The sequence below is a fragment of the Somniosus microcephalus genome, unplaced genomic scaffold (assembly GCF_052327205.1).
Source record: "Somniosus microcephalus isolate GS21.2 unplaced genomic scaffold, FLI_Smic_1.0 unresolved_chr2, whole genome shotgun sequence".
Classification (NCBI taxonomy): Eukaryota; Metazoa; Chordata; class Chondrichthyes; order Squaliformes; family Somniosidae; genus Somniosus; species Somniosus microcephalus.
This window is the reverse complement of record NW_028225180.1, coordinates 493,919-509,473: the sequence shown is the minus strand read 5'-3', so window position 1 is coordinate 509,473 and position 15,555 is coordinate 493,919.

The window sequence follows — 15,555 nt, the reverse complement described above, 5'->3', positions numbered from 1 at the left end:
CAAGCACAAGACCCCGTCCTCAAAGCAGTCCTCAGCGCCATAGCTGAGGGTAAAGGAGTAGAATGTCCATACGGCACAGCGACCCTCTCCGTTAAAGAGGGAATGCTGTTCCAGGGGGAACAGTGGGTTGTGCCGCAGCAACACCGGAGGGAATTCCTTCAACTGGCCCATGAGGGTCCAGGTACGGGACACCCCGGGCCTGAGTCCACCTGGCAAAGAGTGGAACAGGCGGGATGGTGGCATGGACTCAGTGATGCTGTCCGTGAGTTCTGCGCAGGCTGTCTTGTGTGCGCTGCGAACAACTCTGACCCTCACAAAAGGAAGGTCCCTATGGGACACATCAGGGGGGTTGATGGACAATGGCAGTCGATACAAGTCTACTACATCGGGCCCCTGCCAATAGTCCAGGGAGGCTATAAGTACTGCCTCGTCCTGGTGGAAGTGTTTACCAAGTGATTAGAGGCCTTTCCCTGCAGAACTGCCACAGCTCTGTGTACTGCCAGGATCCTAGTCCGGGAAGTGTTCTCGGGGTGGGGACTACCACAGTTTGTGGAGTCCGACCAAGGAAGTCACTTCACCAGACAGGTGATGCAGAAAACCCTGATGCTGTTAGGCATTGAGGGGAAATGGCAAGTGGCACACAACCCCCAGACGTTGGGGATTGTAGAACGTATGAATCGGACCCTGAAGGAAAGGTTGAGGAAAGAGAAGGTGGGATCGCCCCGTAAATGGGCCGAGGTCCTACCGGTGGTTTTGATGGGGATCCGGGCCAGCCTTCTAAAAGAACGGGATATCCCCCGTGCGAGCTAATAACTGGCAGAGTTATGCGGACCCCACCCATGTACTAGCCCCGGTGCTCAAGGAAGGTTAGCTCAGTTAGGGGAACCGGGCCAGGTTCGCCAGAAACCTCTTTGGGCACCTGAAGCAGGTTCACGAGCAGGCGGCTGGGAACATGGGAAGGCAGGATTGGAGTAACCGATTTTTGCTTGAACCGAGAAAGCACCACGAGCGGGAGATAGGAGATCAGGTCATGGTAAGAAACTATGCTCGAGTAGGTAGTTTGGAGCCATTGTACACGGGGCCCTACAGTATTGTAGATAAAGCTAGCCCCACGGTATACGCCGTGAAGATGCCCCGGCGTACAAAATGTTTCCATATCAACCAGTGCAAGCTGTTTCAGCCTGAGAGGGGAAAACAGCCAGTTGGGGAAAGGTCTGAGGATAAAGGTCCTCAGCCTGCAGCACGAGCGAATTCACAGACTGCACAAGCAGGCGCTGTGGCTTGCTTGAAGGGAGGGGCACCCAGCCCATGGATTGGGACATTCCCCACTCTTCTGGGATAAAGACGAGGAGGCGGGACTTGAGGGCGAAAACCCCGCCCTTAACCCAGGTGTAGAGAGGGATGGACCTGAGGTCAAAAACCCTGCCCCGGACCCAGTCAGGGGTCGTGTAGGCGGAGACTGTCCGCTTGCAGCAGCAGGCTGCGAAGAGTTACCTGCCCCTATCCCAGGTTCGGGAGGGGTCAAGCCCAAGGGAGCAGCGGTTCAGATTTAAAGCCCAGAGGACCAGAAAGCCCCACCCACCAAGGCACCCAGAGGGTCCCCGCGGACGCCACAGCCGAGAAAGCCATGGACACAATCACCCCAGTTCAAAGGGACAGCCTCCCGAGTTAGGGAGAAGTCCAAGGACAGATGTCCTGAACCAGCAGCCATGGGCTGCGAAAGACCAACAGTGAAGGATGGTGCCGCCTCGCCGGAGGTAGTGGCGAGCCGCAGTATAATCAGGAATTAGTCTGGCCGCCCGGAGATGGGCGGCAGATGTATATATTTTAGTTTAAGTATGGTTATTGTTAAGTTTAAGTATTTAGCTCAAGCTTGGGTGAGTTAGCTTAAGTTAAATAAGTTGATGGATAGTTTTAAGTGAGTAATCTGCCGAGAGTGTAAATGTTTGGGTCGAGGTCGCCGGACCCAACATTGCTTCACCAAGCCAAAGAATCTCTTGGGGACCTGGCTGCATGTTTGTACATCTGTTTGCAGAAAGGCTTTCAGGATGGAGAGGATCGAGATCCTATTCACCCTGATTGGGGAGAGTGTGGGATGACGAGGTGATGTCATGGACTCCCACATCTACGGGTGCTCGGGAGACAAGGCGCCCACAGCGACTGATGGAAGTGGTGAACGGGATGCGGAGGAGACCGCCATCTATGCACATGAAGGAAGGTGGCCAGGATGGCTGGGGTCCAATTCGGCTCAGTACTCCAGCCAAACCGTATTCACGTACGGGGAAGCCTCCCTCCTGTGCCCCACTGTACGAGTCATTACCACGAGGTTCAGCATCACTGTTGGAAAGCGAATAAGTTTGACGTTTAAAGGACACATTCCACTGGATAGTTGGTGGTGGCTCAGAAAGTTGAGCAAGGACATGAGGAGCCCTGAAGTCGAGTGGGAACGATTGGGGAACAAAACCGACTGGACGATTCCCGGGACTCATCGAGGATTAACTGTGTGTTGGGACAAGTGATGGGAACCGGTCCAAGGGATTTATATCTGTATGTGGGGGTCAGAAAAGGTCTGCCCTGCAGGCATATCCATTATTTACCACCGGCAGTGGCAAGACGCCACGGATGGGATGGAGTGGGATACAATCCTGAAGGCGTGCGAGGTCCCATATTCCCCGATCCCAGTGAATGCCACTGAACTTGTGACACGCCCCCAAACGCCCCTGCCCACGACCGAGGCAGCAAGCACACCCAGGGAAGGTTGCCCCAGCACCACCAAGGGACCAAGGAAGGTGTTGGTACAATACCCACCGATCAGGTGCTGTACCAGGGGGTGCACTACGCGGTCGCCTCCATGATTTTAAATGTGACCGAGGTACATTTACCGGAGTGGTGCCCCAATAAAACAGAGCAGTTATACCAGGCCCTATTAAAGGACATGTTCAAGAAGTTTTAAGAGTTCGATGTTGCCCACGTGGACAAGACTGAACTCTACACCACACACCGAGAGTTTTTAGGTAATGCAGGGAGGCAAAGAAGCGGTGTAAGGAATGATGTTTTTACCACGTATAACACTGGGTCCTCTGTCATCAACAGCTTGGATGACATAGAGCTACAGACACAGATGAACGGCTTTAAAACACAGTTAAAGACGATATTCATGGATCAGAATAAGGTAGTGGGCTCGGAGTTGCATGAGGACCAGGCCATGACGGTCCATTTAAAGGAGATCATAGCGGAGTTGGAAAAGCAAGCAAAGACGGCAAATGCCCTCCTAAGGGAGTACAGAAATCCTTCTGACCAGGCTGTGCAGAATGAGGTGTGCGTGTTATAAGGGGTGTGGTTACTGGTCGAGGGCTGCAGTAACCTGGAGGAATTATAAGAGGGTTTGGTCCACTCCTGGATTAGCAACAAGCAGCTCGCAGCCCTCCACCCATTTGAGAAAGCATTAAGCCCATGCCAACTCCGGCTAGCCTCCGAAGCCCATCCATTCCCCGTGATTTGTGGGCAGTCCAACCAAACAATCATGGGAGTAGTAGTTAGGATGCTGGTCATGGGTCGGACAGCCCGACTCGCACCGGTATACAGGGTTTAGTACATTGGAATCAATCAAGGGGGTGCCGAAATTATTTTCACAGTGGTCCCGCATTACATCATTAAGTGGGAGCACGCTATGACAGGTACTGACCTCTCAGGGTGCCGGAGCCGTGGAGCACACATAATCCTGTGTGCCCAGCACTTAAATGCCTATTCAAAACCGCAGTGTGGGTCCAGAGCTGCTGGCGCAAAACCTCTAAATTTTACCATGGACGCAATGGCAAAAGGACATGTTCCCCCGCAGGTAGCATATATAGGAGGTGGGACATACTGTGTCACCACCGGCACGTCCCACTACTAGCATGGAATGCATAGCTGGTGTCTGGTTAGTGAGAGCAGTTTCTGTTTTAAACCCGAGGCAGAAGTTCAAGTGGCCCAGGAACGAATTGTCCCCATTCCTGAACCCTGCACTGTTCACCTCACTGTGAAGGAGAACTTTACGAATTTGCAGAAGTATGTAGCGCATTTTGGCTATGAGATTCCCCGTCTACCTGAGAAACTTACCAGTATACTCCCGGCCGTTATAGTTTCGCAAAAACATTTTTACACTCTCGAGCAGGAAACAGTAGAGATAGCGATTAAGATAATGGATATTGTGATTCCACCCTGGTGGGACATTTTCAATAACGTAGAGGTCCCTTCATGGATCAGACTGGCTTCCCACATTCTCGTGAGTTGTCAGTAAGGGATAGTGCTGTATCTAGTTTGTATTCAGTGTAAGGGAAAACGTGAGGGTTCAGAATTCCGAAACCAGAGGATCTGGAAGGAACATTATGTAAAGTTGGAGGGAGATACACCAGTTTAAGTCTTTTCCCTGTATTTTGATTAAAGGATCGTTTCTTTGTGTTTGTTACTTTTAATAAAGGTTTTTCTTTTGTTATTTTGCAACGCGGTTTGATAAAGATTTGTGTACCAAGTGGTGCAGGTGTTTTGGATCCCTCCATGCTTGGATGTGTGTGTAAAGTCTGTAGTTTTACTATCTGTATGCTGATGTACACTACATTTTCGTGGACTGGGAAGTGCATGTGTCGTTGGTATGTTAGATAGGTAATTACAGGGGAAAGTTGACTATGGAGAGTCAGAAAAATTTTGCTTACCTTGAAGGTATGATACTTCAAGCATGTTTTAGTATCACAGGTGGTATTGTAAGATTTGCAATATTTCTACATTTCCCCGAAGGTTGTTATTAATAACAGGGACCCTGTGTGGACATTTTAAATCAAAAGGGTACCCAAGATGGCGTCCGTGCCTCGTGGCAGAAAGCCTGTGAGATTTTAAAACTGGACTCTGCAACGCAGACAGCTTGTGGATCGAAACCAAAGCTGCAGTGTCAGTGAAAAAGGAGTTTTGTATTTTGAAAACAGACAGGACTTTGAATTATGTATCAGACCGAATTGGAGACAAATCTAAATTCAGTTCGGCCTATAGTTGAGGCCTTCGAGTTATTTACATACATAATCGGAAACAGATTAAGAGGGTCATCGAGGCTGCACAGGCCAATCAAGGAACATTTAGGAAAAAACAATGAAACTATCGGACCAGTAGATGCCATTATCGACCATCTAAAAGCAGTCAGTATAGATTGCTACCATTGTTTAAACTAGCCCGCCAAGATTAAGGACAAAGAACTAACCTGATTTGGCGTGCAGATAAGGATTTTCGAAAAGAGTATAATTGAAGACCCCGGGAAGCAATTGCAGGCTGCTTTTCTCTTCTCTGCTAGACTCTTCTGCCCCCTCGCCCTCGTGGCTGTCGCCCTTTCCCCGTACCACGCTTACCCCCTGGCATTTGCCCGTGCCTTTTTGGCCACTCCATCTGAACAATGCCCTGGCACTGCATCGGGCAGACATGGACAATTCAGGCCAGGCGAGGTGGGACACGGTGTTGGGAGGAGGGAAGATCAACTGATGGTAGGCTTTGAATCATCGGGCCTTCAGCCTCAGCTAACCTGCGAATATCTGCACGCAAACTCAAAGTGTTGGCTGAAGAATAAGAACCATCCCTGCAAGGTAAAGTACCCAAACAGAGACCTTAATTTTGCGGTACTCGATCCTCGACAACGCCCTTGCAGCACCCAGAGACCACATTACGATGGCAGGCTGCAGAGGGCAACAAGATCAAACCCCGAACCCCGCCACTGTTTTGAGTTCAGCAAACCCTTTTTGATTTGTGAGCATAGATTCTGTCCCCTCATAACTTAATCTAGTTAGGCATAGGGGGTGTGATAAGGATAAGGGGATTGTTAAGATAATTGTTTTCCCTCAATGTACCGTGTGTTCCCCATTCCCTGCATAAGTATAGTTATTTGTATTTGCCTGTAACTCTATATGCTGGTAACTTCTCTTTAGACTGTATTAATTTTTCCTGTTCAATAAAATCTTGGTTTTGCTTACATCCAAACCACCTGTCTACTCGAGTTTTCTTTGTCGCTGCCTGTAGCTAAGTCTGGTGTCTAGAACCCAGGGGCATGGGTGCAATTCGAACCGCTCACAAACAGTCAGGGCCATAACTGACTGGGCACATGCGCCACACCCGCCACCCCCTAGAGTGGACTATCGGGGGCTCAACAGCAACATCCCAGCCGGTGCACCCAGAGTAGCAGCATTTGCCGACATGATAAGTAGTATTGCAGCATCCGCGGCCACTTTCACGGTGCTAACCTAAGAACATAAGAGGTAGGAGCAAGAGTAGGCCATAAGGCCCTTCGGGCCTGCTCTGCCATTCAATAGGATCATGGCTGATCCAAACCTAGACTCACGTCCACTTCAGTGCCCATTCCCCGTAACCCCTAATTCCTTCATTAGCTAGGAAACTGTCTATCTCCGTTTTAAATTTATTTACTGTCGCAGCTTCCACAGCTCTCTGAGATAGCAAATTCCATAGATTTACTACCCTCTGAGTGAAGAAGTTTCTCCTCATCTCAGTTTTGAAATGGCAGCCCCTTATTCTAAAATTATGCCCCACAGTTATAGTCTCACCCATCAGTGGAAACATCCTCCCCGCATCCACCCGGTCAAGCCCCCTCACAATCTTATATGTTTCGATAAGTTCGCCTCTCATTCTTCTGAATTCCAATGAGTAGAGGCCCAACCAACTCAACCTTTCCTCATAAGTCAACCCCCTCATCTCCGGAATCAACCGAGTGAATCTTCTCTGAACTGCCTCGAGAACAATTATATATTTTCTTAAATATGGGAACCAAAACTGTACACAGTATTCCAGGTGTGGCCTCACCAGTATGCTGTATAACTGAAGCAAGACTTCCCTGCTTTTATGCTCCATTCCCCTTGCAATAAAAGCCAAGATTCCATTGGCCTTCCTGATCATCTGCTGTACCTGCATACTAACCTTGTGTGTTTCATGCACCAGGACCCCCAGATCCCTTTTTATTGCAGCACTTTGCAGTTCCTTTCCATTTAGATAATAACTTGCTCTTTGATTTTTTCTGCCAAAGTGCATAACCTCACACTTTCCAACTATATATTCCATCTGCCAAATTTCTGCCCACTCACTTAGCCTGTCTATGTCCTTTTACATGTTTCTTATGTCCTCCTCACTCACTGCTTTCCATCCCATATTTGTTTCGTCGGCAAACTTGGATACGTTGCACTTGGTCCCCTCCTCCAAATCGTTAATATAGATTGTAAAGAGTTGGGGTCCCAGCACTGACCCCTGCGGAACACCACTAGTTACTGATTGCCAGCTGAGAATGAACCATTTCTCCCCACTCTCTGTTTTCTGTTAGATAGCCAATCTTCCACCCCTGCCAGTATATTACTCCCAATCCCGTGATTTTTTATATTGTGCAGTAATCTTTTGTGTGGCACCTTGTGAAATGCCTTTTGGAAGTCCAAATACATCACATCCACTGGTTCACCATTATTAACCCTGTTTGTTACGCCCTCAAAGAATTCGAACAAATTTGTCAAACATGACTTCCCCTTCATAAAACCAGGCTGACTCTGTCCGATTAAATTATGCTTATTCAAATGACCTGCTACTGCTTCCTTAATAATGGACTCCTGCATTTTACCAACCACAGATGATATGCTAACTGGTCTATAGTTTCCAGCCTTTTGTCTACTTCCCTTTTTAAATAAGGGCGTTACATTAGCAGTTCTTCTATCTGCTGGGACCTTTCCTGAATCCAGGGAGTTTTGGAAAATTACCACCAATGCATCCGCAATTCCTACCGCTACTTCTCTCAAGGTGCTAGGGTGTAAGCCATCAGGTCCAGGGGATTTATCAGCCTTAAGTCCCATTATCTTACCGAGTACCATCTCCTTAGTGAATTTAATCGTGTTTAGCTGTTTGCCCCCCTATAGACCCCTGTTTGTCCAGTGTTGGGATATTTTTAGTGTACTCTATTGCAAAGACTGATACATAATATTTGTTCAGCGTATTTGCCATCTCCATGTTCCCCACTACTAATTTCCCGGTATCGTCTTCTAAAGGACCAACATTCACTTTAGCCACCCTTTTTATTTTTATGTAACTGGAGAAACTCTTGCTATCTGTTTTTATATTTTTTGCTAGTTTACTTTCATAATCTATCTTCCCTTTCTTAATTAATCTTTTAGTTATTCTCTGCTGGCTTTTAAATGCTTCCCATTCTTCTAACCTCCCAGTAGATTTGGCTACTTTATATGCACTTGTTTTCAGTCGGATACTGTCCTTTATTACTTTACTTCACCACGGATGGCTGTCTTTTCTTTTACGCCCCTTTTTCCTCAGTGGAACATATTTTTCTTGAAAGCTGTGAAATATTTCCTTGAATGTACACCTCTGCTCATGTACCGTCTTACACCATAATCTATTTTCCCAGTCCACTTTATTCAACTCTGCTCTCATACCTTCATAGTCTCCTTTATTTAAGCTTAGTACGCTGGTTTGAGATCAAACTCTCTCACCCTGCAACTGAATTTGCAATTCAACCAAGTTATGGTCACTCATTCCAAGGGGATCCTTTCTTGGACATTTTTTATTAATCCTGTCTCGTTACACAGGACCAGATCTAAGATTGCCTGCCCCCTGGTTGGTTCAGTAACATACTGCTCAAGGAACCCACCCTAATGCACTCTATGAACTCTTGCTCAAGGCTGCCCTGCCCAATTTGATTTGTCCAGTCAATATGAAAGTTAAAATCTCCAATGATTATAGCTGTTCCCTTATTACAAGCCCCAACTCTTTCCTGATTTATACTCCGACCAATAGATTTGCAACTGTTAGCAGGCCAATAGACTACGCCCACTAGTGACGTTTTCCCCTTATTATTCCTTATCTCCTACCAAACTGTTTCACTATCCTGATCTTTTGACCCAATATCATTTTTCACTATTGCAGTGATTCCATCCTTTATTAACATAGCCACCCCACCTCCCTTTCCTTCCTCTCTGTCCTTCCTAATTGTCAAATACCCCTGGATGTTTAGCTCCCATTCATGGTCACCTTGCAGCCATGTTTCTGTAACGGCCACCAGATCATACCCATGTGTAGTTATTTGTACCATCAACTCATCTATTTTGTTATGAATGCCGCGTGCATTCAGATAAAGAACTTTTAAATATGTTTTGTGACAATTTATTCCAGCTTTTACCCCCTTTACTATTTTACATTTATCTTTATATATTCTGCCCCTTCCTGACACGCTCTGGTTTTTAATTTCCCCACTGCTACTTTGCTCGAATGCATTATCCACTGACATTTTTATTTTTTGAACTCTTGAAACCTCCCCCCCAATAATTAGTTTAAATAACTCTCTACAGCCCTAGTTATTCGATTCGCCAGGATTCTAGTCCCTGGTGCTGGATATTTCCAATGTGTTTTGGTCAATCCCTGTAAGGAGGGAGGATCAGTACAAGTTTGCCTTTACGTTTAAAGGGCAACAGTGCATGTGGAACTGTTTGCCACAGGGCTTCCACAACAGCCCCAGCATTTTCCATCAGTGCATGGCAAACAGTTTGAAGGATTTTAGCCAGCCCAAACAGTTGGCCTGTTTGTGGATGATCTGCTCCTGTTCACTGATTCAAGAGAGGAGCATGGCCCACTATTGGCCGAACTGCTGGAGCTGCTCGGCAGAAGGGTTTCAAAGTAAACCCCAAGAAAGCGCTGATCGGCCAGCAGGAGGTAAAATTACTCGGACGGACCGGCGACGCTGGAGAAAGGGCCATAGATAAGGCTAACACTAACACAGTAACGGGTGTGAGGCCGTTTCTAGGTCTAACCGGGTACTGTAGAAACATTATTGAGGACTATGCGGCCAACGCAGCCCCTCTGCTCCGACTCCTACACAAGGGAGTGGAGTGGCTTTGGGATGAGAGTTGCCAGGCAGCATTTGTCAGGCTCAAGAAAGACTTGCAGACTGCACCAGCTCTAGGGGCCATAGATGGGGGAAAGAGAGTTTCCTGGAAGTAGAAGCCAGCGGGGACAGCCTGAGTGCTGTGCTGCTCAAGTGCGGCACGGCCGGCTGCGGCCGGTGATGTACTCCTCCAGGATACACACAGATGTGGAAAGGATCTACTTCAACTGTGAGGAGCACCTTTCAGCCACACATTGGGCAGTGAAGTGATCACTAATCCTCACAGGCACTTCTCCCATCACCCTCATCACCCATCACACACCCACCCAGATGCGTCTGGACTGGAGGATCAAGGATGGAACAGTGAGCAGTGCCCGCATTGCCCGCTGGACTTTGCTCCTCGCACAGATGCATCTGAAGGTGAAGGGTCTCTGTGAGCCAAAGCCACAGCCCACCGGTGTTCCATTGAAGAGGTTTGGAAGTGAACATAAGTTTACGGGCCAGGATACATCCCACAGTCCGCGAGATTTATGTAGACAGTTCCATCACGGTATCTGCTGGCGAGCGTCTCACAGGGTGCAGAATTTATGACCCAGCGGCAAACATTGCCCTGGCAATCAAGCTCCCCAGCACGATGAGCGCCCAGCAGGCTGAACTGTCCGGGTAGTGTATGTCGTTACACACCCCAAAATCTTCCCCACCCCCTACATGATTTGCTCGGACAGTATGATTACGTGTAATTCGTGTACGGAGTACTGGCCATCTGGTCCCGCCACGGATACACCTCCACCAGCGGGAGAACCCTCACAGTGCAACGCCTGCTGGAAGTGACCCTAGAAGCAGTGGTGGAGGAAGCGGAGTTTTTCATCCACAAGGTGAAAGCCCATTCCTCCACTTAACCCCGCGGCCAAGGCAACCAGCAGGCTGAATTGCTCACCAGGGAGGTTGCTCGCACAGGCACCTTCTGGGACCCATTTGGGTGCAGTCCCATGGCGGCAGTCAGAAGTAGGGATGGGACCCTAGAGAGGGCGGGGGTAGCGTTATCCCCGGACCTAAAGTCGGTTCAAGCGCAAGAACCCGTCGTAAAAGCAGTCCTCAGTGCAGTCGCTGAGGGAAAGGGAGTAGAATGTCCATACGGCACAGCGACTCTGTCAGTTAAAGAGGGAATGCTGTTCCAGGGGCAAAAGTGGGTTGTGCCGCAGCAGCACTGGAGGGAATTCCTTCAACTGGCCCATGAGTGTCTACGAGCGGGACACCCCGGTCCTGAGACCACCTGGCAATGGGTGGAACAGGTGGGATGTTGGCCGGTATTCAGGGAAGCTGTCCACGAGTTCTGTGCAGGCTGTCTCGTGTGCGCTGCAAATAACCCCGACCCCCCACAAAAGGAAGGTACCTATGGGACACGTCAGGAGGGTAGAGGGACCATGGCAGTCGATACAAGTGGACTACATCGGGCCCCTGTCCGCCTCCCAGGAAGGCTATAATACTGCCTAGTCCTGGTGAACGTGTTTACCAAACGGGTAGAGGCCTTTCCTGCAGAACTGACACATCACTGGGTACTGCCAGGATCCTAGTCCAGGAAATATTCTCGCGGTGGGGACGACCACAGTTTGTGGAGTCCGAACAAGGGAGTCACTTCACCGGGCAGGTGATGCAGAACACCCTTCTGCTTTTAGGCATCGAGGGGAAATGGCACATGGCTCACAACCTGCAGTTATCCGGGATTGTGGGACGTATGAATCTGACCCTGAAGGAAAGGTTGATGAAGGAGATGGTGGACTCGCCCCGTAAATGGGCCAAGGCCCTACCGTTGGTTTTGATGGGGATCCGGGCCAGCCAGTCTAAAAGCACGGGCTACTGTCCATACGAGCTAATGACAGGCAGGGTTATGCTGACCCCCAACCATGTACTAGCCCCGGTGCACACGGAGGGTCAGCTCAGAGTCGGAGGTAGGAGATCAGGTTATGGTGAGAAACTATGCCCGAGTAGGAAGATTGGAACCATTTTACATGTGGCCCTGCAGTATTGCAGATAAAGCCAGCCTCATGGTATTCGCCATGAAGATGCCCCGGCGTACAAAATGGTTTCTTATAAACCAGTGCAAGCTGTTTCAGCCTAAAATGGAGAAACAGCCAGTTGGGGAAAGGTCTGAGGATAAAAATCCTCAGCCTGCAGCAGGAGCGAGTTCACAGACTGCACAAGCAGGCGCTGTGGCTTGCTTAAAGGGAGGGGCCATCCCGCCTATCGATTGGGAAACTTCCCCACTCTTCTGGTATCCAGGTTAGGGGGAGGGACCTGAGGGTGAAAACCCCGCCCCTAACCCAGGTGTAGAGAGGGAGGAACCTGATGTCAAAAACCCCGCTCCGGACCCAGCCATGGGACATCGGGGCAGGGACTCTCAGCTCGCAGCAGTAGGCTGTGAAAAGTTACCTGCCCCTAGCCCAGGTTCGGGAGAGGTCAAGCCTGAGGGAGCAGTGGTTTGGGGTAAAGGTCCATTGGCCAAGGTCGCCAGACGGTCCCCACAGACGCCCCAGCTGAGAAAGCCATGGTCGCCAGCGCTCCAGTTTCCTAGGGCCGCCCCTCGAGTCAGGGGGAGGTCCAAGGACAGAGGTCCTCAGCCAGCAGCCACGGGCTGAGAGGGACCAACAGTGCAGGATGGTGCTGTCATGCTGGAGGTATCTGTAGTGTATGTACCCGTCTACCTTTAAGGGAACTATTGAATGTAACCGTTCATCTTTAAGGGAACTACTTTAGGTGTGGCACTATTTGTTTGGCTTCTGTATACTGTAATACCGATAGTGACCACACCAGTATATAAGTGTTGTAGCAGGATTTCTGGGGCAGATTCGCCCGGACCTTCGAATAGTAAAGACCTGTTTGTTTGTTACTTCTGAAGTCTGTGTATTTATTAACTGCACAACCCACAGACTTTACAGTGGCGACGAGTCCGATCGTACCCTGCGGCAAGATTACCATAAGCAATGAAGAGCGTCGAAGAGAGACAACCGCCCTCATCGTGCTACCAAAAGAAAACACGAGGCTGCAACAACAGAAAGCAGGAAGAGTAACAACAAAAGCTGTATCAGCAACAGGCACTGACTACCCTTCTGCCACGGTGCGGAGTGAGCCGACCAGCAAGAAACAAGGTGGCCGAAGAGACTGTGAGTAGGGGAAGGTGGAGAAGCATCCGGAGGATAAGGGCAGAGCACTCGACCTCGGTCGAGGGGGAGCTGTGCCGGCCAAAAGTCGGGTCCAACGGCGTCGGGTGACAGCTGGACCGCGATCGGCGGGACAATCGGGGCAGCGACCGCAGCCACGAATCGCTGAGCCTGCGAGTAGGCGCGGGAAGAGAAACCCAGCCACAGCCGGGGAGGGAAACACCGGTCTGCGAGAGGGCTGTGGAGGCGAACGGGAACCATGTGGGTGAGAGCCGGGTGCGGAGAGAGAGACTGCGAGGAGCCGGTCCAGCGGCTGAACTGTTCTCCACCAACGGGGTACTAAGAGCCGGCAAAACCGAACGTGCGGGAGTGGGTGAGAGACACAGCCGAAAACGGGGTGAGAGACTGCGCGAGAGCCAGTCCAGCGGTGAGCTGTTCTCCACCAACGGGGTACCCAGAGCCGGTAGCATCGAACGTGCGGGTGAGAGAGACAGAGCCGGGTACGGAGAGAGAGACTGCGCGAGAGCCAGTCCAGCTGCTGAACTGTCCTCCGCTAACGGGGTGTACCCAGTGCTGGTAGAGCCATGCGGGCGGGAGGAAAAGACATAGCCGAGTAAGGGGAGCTGTGCGGTAGCCAGCCAGCTGAGGTCAACCTGTCCGCTGAGGGGGAAGCGTACCCCTTCCACCGGGAAGAAACGTGGGAAGCTGCCATTAGGCGGAGAAGACGCCAGAAGCGGGAAACCGCCATTGAAGTGGGCGGGGTGAGAAAGGAAGAGCGGGAAACCGCCATTTTCGCGGGAAAACCGCCATCTTAGAAACAAATAAATAAATAAGAAATACTGGTGCTGCTCCCAAGGGAAGAAAGATGCCTAAGCGAGGGAATATTAACGACTATAATTCTGAAATAGAAGACTGGGCCACGTACGTGGAACGCATAGAGATCTATTGCGAAGCCAACAAAATAGAGGAAGACGACAAGGCGATAACATTGCTAAACTCGATGGGGGCAAAAACATACGGGCTCTTGAAGCATCTAATAGCACCAAATAAACCAGCGGATCAGACCTTCGAAGTGATTGTGGCTGTGCTGAAGGACCACTTGAACCCCACACCGCTGATGCTGGCTGAACGATTCAAATTCTACGCAAGAACGCAGAAGAAAGACGAAAGCAATGCGGAATACTTGGTCGAACTGCGTAGGCTAGCGAAATACTGCCAGTTCGGAGGGAATCTGACAGAAGCGCTGCGGGACAAGTTCGTATGCAGATTGTCCAAAGAAGGGATGCAGAAGCGACAACTGGAAGAGAATGACCTCACACTGGACAGGGCTGTCCTTATAGCTACATCGCACGAAGCCACAGCGAAAGGAACGGCGGAAATGCAACTAAAGGCGGCGGCACTCGGGGTGGACCAAATTACTTCAAGCACAACAAAATGCTACCGTTGTGGGAAGACAACGCATGACCAGAATCAATGCTGGTTTAAGAACCAAGAGTGTAGGAAATGTGGCAAACTGGGTCACATCGCGAAGGTATGCCGGTCCGGGAAAAAGATCAATAATCAAAGGAAGCCACCACCAGAAAAGTACAACAAGGTACACAAGGTGGCTGAGAAGAGTTCAGACGAACAGAATTCAGACTCAGACCCAAACAATCAGGAGCTGGGTAGCCTGTGAATCCACAATGTGGGTAAAGAAACGGATCTACAGGCCATCTGGGTCATACTAAAAATAGCTGGAGTCCAAATAAGAATGGAGCTGGACACTGGATCAGCTCTATCAGTCATCAACCGAAGGGACTACCACTGGCAATTCTCTCACATACCTTTAAGAAATACCAAGTTCATATTACAGACATACACGGGGCATAACGTATACCCCGTGGGGAAAATAAGAGTCAAGGTGAGAGATAGGGGTAAAGAACACCCAAGAATGAGCTTGTACGTATTACCTGAGGGAGGACCACCACTTCTAGGACGGGAGTGGATTAAGAAAATAGACATGGAATGGCATTACCTAAAAGCCATAATGAGGGAGGACTCGGTGCAAGCTATTAGCTCAGATTCTGAAATGGATGATGATAAGACCAAGTCGAAAACGAAGACAGGCAGAAGGACTTATGGTACCAAGAAGAATAAAGCTGCAGAGCAGAACTCCAGGTTGACAGAGAATTCTGAGCCTGTTCAAGCAAAGGATTCATCCATGATGGAAGAACACCGAGCTCGGACGCAAACTTCTTCAAAGTACGACAACAATTAGAACAGTTGAGTGATCGTCTCGTACAGGAGATGAAAAATATGGAAAAGTTCTGGGACACCGAATGGGGAAACCTGGAAAGACTACAGAGACAGCTAGCTCAAGCAGAGAGCGACCATAGAGCCATCATGGTCAAATACCAATCACATTCCCCTGATGCTGTTCAGGAACTAGAATATTTACAGAATGAACCAAAGGAAGAGGAATCTTCAGGGAGCCAGGATTTTATTCCAGTTCTTCTTTACGACTCC